This window comes from Oreochromis niloticus, unplaced genomic scaffold (genome assembly GCF_001858045.2).
Source record: "Oreochromis niloticus isolate F11D_XX unplaced genomic scaffold, O_niloticus_UMD_NMBU tig00007916_pilon, whole genome shotgun sequence".
Lineage (NCBI taxonomy): Eukaryota > Metazoa > Chordata > Actinopteri > Cichliformes > Cichlidae > Oreochromis > Oreochromis niloticus.
In genome coordinates this window covers 2,745-9,237 of record NW_020328844.1, presented here as the reverse complement: position 1 = coordinate 9,237, position 6,493 = coordinate 2,745, and the positions used below count along the sequence as shown (strand labels likewise).

Below are 6,493 nucleotides of genomic sequence, written 5' to 3'. Positions count from 1 at the left end.
GCTCTCAGTTAATACCTTCACAGGAACAAAGGCAGTACACAGCTGTTTCACACCTTAAGGTTCACACTCCTTGCTACCTCCCAGAGTCCTCGAAGAGACAAAGACTTCCCTCCTGTGGAGTTGTCTGCTTCCCCCAACTTCCTAAATAGACCCCACCATTTGTTTACAGTATGAGTGTCAGACATGTTAAAATCACCAAGGCATTAAATAACGTGATTAATACATAAGTGAAAGAAATTCCATTACAATCCCCTTTGATTCTTAAATCAGATCACATTATACCAGAATTTCTTTCCTGACATTCTGTATATCAATCAACATTATTGTACACTTAAAGGAGTTTCACACTGTGTATCCTCACTTCACTGTTCTCCCACCCTTTGTTCATCTTTAATCTCCCACAATCTAAGCTCTCAATGCAAATGGCAAACAATTATACAGAGGAAAGGTTTCTCCATAGTGTCAGAGTACTTTGCATGGCAAAGTGAACATCTTAGGTGGTCATTCCCAGTCACAGTCATGGTCTGGTGTCTGTGCCATTTACAGAGTCATAATTCACGTTTGTCTCCTCTGTGCTGTCACTTTTGAGCTTGGCATGCTCTCTTCATCCTCGATTTCTGTTCAACGCGGGTGTAGATTTAAGGCAGAGCACGTCGTACACCTTAGTTGTCTTCCTCAACGTCAACGTAGAACTTTTCATTTATTTAAGATTTTGCTGTTCAAATCTCTCGTGACATCCTTTGGAAGCCCAGTGGTGCAGCCCACTGTTGTTTGTCTGCTGTCCTGCAGATGGTCCCTGCTTCTCACTGGTCCTGGTGAAGCATTCTCTCCTGGTCATGGTCTGTATCTGCACCTCAGTCAATCCTTCCATATCTCATGTCCGGTCCCTGAATTTAAAATGAAAGCTTCCACGGAACCCTCTTTTGCCCTATGTCAGCTTAGCAAATTAGACATGCACAATGAAGTTGTGCATTGTCTCTTAAAATTCACAGGGCTTCTCCCTGGAGTAGTTTCACTCCAGGCCTGTCATAATGAAAAAAAAAACATTAGCCAGTGGTGTGTCCTGCTGTAAATCATGTGATTAGATCCCACGATTAACCCTTTGCTGTGGAAAAATAGATGTTATGCACACTTTCTCACAGTGACCTCTGCACTGCAAACAATACAAGGTCATGAATAACACACCGCTGGTAAATTCAAAGACATAGAAAGTGGCAATTAAAAGGTTAAATCAGCACGGCCTAAAAGCCCATGCAACCTGTTGCTGTCATCTTTCTGCTCCTGTAAAAAGAAACATACATACATACATCCACCCTTTTGTCAGGTCAAGGTTTTGTCAGTCCAGTCAGTCCCCATTTTTATTTGCTGACAGTAGAACCTCGTGACGCAATAAGTTTCTACTGCCAGCAATGACGTCATTTCAAAAAGAAAAAAAGAATTTAGACTGGATTACCTCGCTGAATCCTTTTTGGCAGGGACTTGTTTTCTGGTTGTCCCAAATAAGTGGCTTTCTCCCGAGCCCATTTTAATTTTTTGGAGAAACTCACTTGCGATTGTTCAACATGTTGTGTAGCGCTTTCGATCCCGATCTTGCAGGCCTGCTTCAAAAGAGAAAATTGCCAAACAAAAATCTCAGTGCACTGTTAAAAATCAGGCCTCTTTTTAGAAGTTGTCTAAGCATGCTCTTAGAATGATAGATCAAAACAAAACTGATTGGCAGTTTCAAAGTGGTACCAAAGGAAAATGCAAAATCCCCAAAACTTTCATCCACCAGTCACACACCTCACACAACAACATTCTATTAGATAATGAGTTTTGTTTTCCCCCATGTACCCAGATGTGTGCCATGATAAGACCTCCCCCACACATCAGAAACAAGAAACTCAAGAATCTATTAGTCCCCACTCATCTGACCCCCTGCAGCATTCTGTTCACCCTTGCAATAATTCAATCATCCTTCCCCAAAATAATACTAGTTCACTAGTCTATGTATCACTTCTTAACCCACTAAGTGAACCGGACAAGATGATGGTAACAGCAATGCATGCTTAAAATACTATTTGGTCTTCATGAGCTTCATTGCATGTGTGTTTGTGTTAGTAGGATCAATGCATTTTTCTGTTTGTGTAATTTTTGTGTACCTCTCCTCTTTGCGGTGCTCCAGACACTTTTCAATTCTCCACGCAAGGCAGTCGTTTTTCTTCCCAGTTTCCTAAACCCAAATTTCATTTCCCACACTAAAACAGCCATGTTCTCCCCTGCTCCTTCCACTGTGGTCTCATCTCATCTCTCCCCTTGCAGCAGTCCAGTGAGAGTCAGTTGTCTTTCAGCTTTGTCCTGTGTTTTCCACTGTCTCATCTTGCCATTTTGTTCCAAAAGTGGCAAATGTCCAACTCAGTCAAGTCTTTTCAAAGGTCCATTCACACACAGTGAAGTTGCAGCTCGTTCTAAATGCACATCCATCCATCCAGTCATGATGATGCCATTTTTCTCCTTGCTGTCGCTGTCTTGCACAGCTGCTGCTGCTGCTGGACCTTCACTGCTCAGGACACTGCTGTGAGCTCTTGATATCCATCTCGTTGTTCTGGAACTGCATTTCTTGTCTTCAGGGAGAGATTCTTGGAGCTTGTTTTCTCAGGGTGACAAACACATGGAAGTTAAGCTGTAAAACAATTCAGCCAAAACTTGGCTTGAGTGTTTCTAATGATGTTAACCTATAATTTTCTTCCGACTGCTGCACGTGGAAAATTGATCCGGGTCTGTTCCTCACCTGCAAGTGACACACTGAGACATTTTGATCATTGTTCTCATTGCTTAAAGAAACACGTCTCCCCTCTCTGGTTCTGAAGTCCCTTTCTTAAAAACCCAGAGAGATTGTAGTTGTTCTACATTGAAAATCACCAAACCCTCTTCCTTTTTTTTTACTTATTTTCATCAACAATTCTGCTAAAAAGAAATTTTTTGTGTGTCCACACTAGGGGAGCTGGTGGTCTGCAGGACCACCACCTTCCGCTAGTTGGAGACGAGACGACTTTTACACTCCTCTTTTTTCTTTTCTTGTTTTTTGTTCCCATTTTCAACATTTTGAACCCAATTTTTCACTGTTTTTTTTTTTTTTTTTTTACACACACATCAACTTTTCCCACACAACCATTCTCTGCAATCTTACACACCACACATTTACTCAGTTCTTACCATACAGTCACACATTGAGTTTTGTCCCTGGCCGCCTGGTGAAACGTCTGCCGCTCTACTGGATCTAGATCCCATTTTACTACACGAGGCGTCCCCGTGAGGCCCTTGCCTTCTACGGACCAAGGAACGAACACCACCACTCCGTGCACTATAGTATGCAGAAATGGACTCCGACAGCGTACCCGAACCGCTGTCCCTGTGGCGTACTTGGATCGAACACAGGTCTGGGCCGGCTTCTCCCCAACAGCGCGCTCGAGCCAATGTCCTTGTGATGGACCGTACCCAACACAAGCCTGGGGCCTCAAACCACCAGGATTTCCTCCCGGAGACTCGAACTCCGGGGGCAACCAGCGTACTATTCAAAGAGGAATAGCAGATCACATGCGCTCACAGTGATCTGCACTGCCAGCAGTCCCTCACCTGCATCTTTGCCATCAATGTTGAACTTCACTGGCAGAGAGCTGGGCACTCCAGTGGTTTTAAGGCCGGATCCACTTGCACGCACCTTGCTGGCATCATGGGTGGGCAGCACCTTCACCTTGTAAGGGTGGACAAAAGGGAAGAGAAGAACAACACGCTCACAAATGAAAGGAGCCTCATTTACAGAACCCAGTAAACCACACAAAGACTTTTCCATTTTTAAAGCTGGCCAGAGTGCAACACTGTAACATGTAACACCTAGAAGGTTCAGATGGTTGCAGTACTTTGCTCATTTGGATCAAAAGTTTGGGGAAAATCTTTCATTAAATCAAGTGATTGTAATGCTCTTGCTTCCGTTGTGTAGTTAACCATCTATCATTTTAGATGTTTCATTAGCAGCCTGATGAAATTAGCTGTGTCGTTAGCCCACTTCAGCCATCCAAACAGATGACCATCTAAGGTGAATTATGCAGATCACTAGCACAGTACACAGATTACCACTTCTTATTCCAGCCAGACTTGTTGTTACTTCATTCTAATCATGCAGGAACAACAAAGATTTATTCCTACTGGCTTTTTAAAATGTGCTTCTTCTATTCTAGAAAACAAAAACATGTTATCACAGGCTTTTGTTTTTTCAATGACATCTGTGTTGGCTGTGTCAGTTGCAGGCAAACATTTATCATAATGGTTAGATATTAGGAAATAGCTTAAAATTAGTGCATATTTAACTTGTTACACTGCCTTGATGTTACCTGCATGGGATCTCCTCATCAGCATATGACTGTACCCTGGATGATGATATGTGAGGAGCTTGAACTTGATTCGCTAACAGAAACTAGCTAGCTTAGCGCACATGTCTTGTGGCAAGATATATGCACCTAAATGATTTAAGTCATTGGCTGTTCTGCCAAATTGCCACCAACCTGCAACTTTGTGAGCTGACTGTTTCGGGATTTTTGTGTTTTACACAACAAAAAGAAAAGAAAAAGATCTACAGATTCAGGCATTTCCTTACCTGTGGTAGTCGCGTAGAATGACGTCACTGACAATGGTTTAAGATGAAAACAAACTTTCTCAAACAAAAAAAAATTTAAAAAAACAAAAAAAGAAGAAGTGAGTCGGCGTGTCATCTTTACCGAGCACCATACATGTTTTGCCTCACATTAAAATTTTTTTTCCTTTTCAAAAATAATTCGTGTTCAGAGAAGTCAAATATACCACATTTGCACTAATTCCACGGCCTGGCAGGTGGCGCAGAGCACTTGTCGCCGGCCCCTGGCACCTTGAAGTACAGACGGGCGATGGTTCGAGTCTCACTCATGCCGAGTCCTGTCTAGAGCTTCGGTCTGCTAGGGGGATTCCCGGTCTGCGCCGGGAATCCCGACCTTTTTTTGCCTTTTCTGTTTTTTTTTTTGGGTGTTGGGGCCTTTATTTACAAAGCTGGGACTATCTCCGTTGTCATGGCTACCAACAACAACGCCAGCTTGGGGGAGACCGGAGACCCGATAAGCACAGACTCATTCATCCTTTATCCACTTTCTTTTCACTGCTGCTGCTGCTGCTGCTGTGGGAAACGCTGGGACTTGTGTGGCTATGCAGTTTTTGCCTTGTTGGGACCAGTCTTGAATTTTACACATTTGATAAGTGAAGACTGGATGTTTAGTGACCAGAGCTGGGATAATCTGGACACAATCTGCAGCCTGCATCTCCAAATCACAAATGGCTTTAGATCTGATCTAAGATCTAGCAGACAGGCATGCATGTCTCAGGGTGATTACACACTAACACATTGTGATTAATCACACACATTTGTATACATTTTATTCACAAGATTTTAAAAAACAAAACAAACAAAAAAAAAAACTCAGGAGGGAGAGCCTGAAACCATTTACCGAAGTCACATTAGCAGCAGTGTTCAGCCTAAAAAAATACACAAGTTACAAGTCGTGCATTTGAGTCATGCAGCCATATTATTTCTTAATTTATTCAATTATTTTCGAGACACTGTTAGTTGTTAGAAGCCAGTGTTTTAATGATAGGACATATATGACAGTAATGAACACAGATAGAATCGCAGAAAGCTTGTTTCTCTCCCGTTAGGCTATAGGCCCAGTTACCTTTGACTTTTCTGTGGTCAGTAGCCCTTCATGTCATATTCTGTCTCTATGTACAATATAGCATTACTAATACAATAACCTGTACGTCAATGAACTTCATTGTAATTGATGGCAGTTCTGAAAGTACTAGTCACTTAAAGGTTAAATTTCACATCTCAATTCTCATCTTTGAGTAACTAGAACTCCGAGCTATGAAATAAATGTAGTGAGGTTAAAGTATCAAATCAAAGTATCAAATTCTCTGTTATACTTGACATTTATTTTCTAAAAAAACACTTTGCTCTGCTGCCAAAATAATTTCCTCCTATAAAGGAGCAAAGTGAGTGTTAAGTGTCGTTAGCTGTGGTACTTTATCTCTTCTATGATGTTGCTGCAGGCTCTGGTGGAGGCCCAACCAGCCTCATGGTTTCTGATGAGACTGCCGTCAGCATGGTGATCAGTTGGGTACCTCCCAATGCTCATGTCCTCCAGTATCACGTGTCCTACACAGCATTGACTGGAGCTGATAGCCAGGATCACACTGCGAGTGGGTCGTAGTCATCACATCTTCACCTCTTCTGGGCTTCAGCGCGCTGTCATGTGTCAGAATTCCAGAAATTCCATAAGTCCCAAAACTTGAAATGAGTTCTGACTGTGTTGGGATGATAGTGTTGTTTGTTGTCTGCAGGTGCTGGTCCCTGGTGGAGAGAAGCAGGTGATGCTGGAGTCACTGCAGCCAGATGCACGTTACAGCATCTTGGTCACCGCTGAGTACCACA

General features: G+C 42.6%; 1 long non-coding RNA gene across 1 annotated transcript; it reads right to left on the bottom strand.

Annotated features, from left to right (window-relative positions):
* Positions 1-2,941: 2,941 nt before the first annotated feature.
* LOC109197967 (uncharacterized) lies at positions 2,942-5,005 on the bottom strand. The gene is made up of 3 exons (XR_002058969.2): positions 4,837-5,005; positions 4,634-4,687; positions 2,942-3,733 (listed from the first exon to the last, which is right to left on the bottom strand). It is a non-coding gene; the product is annotated as an uncharacterized LOC109197967 (long non-coding RNA).
* Positions 5,006-6,493: the final 1,488 nt, after the last annotated feature.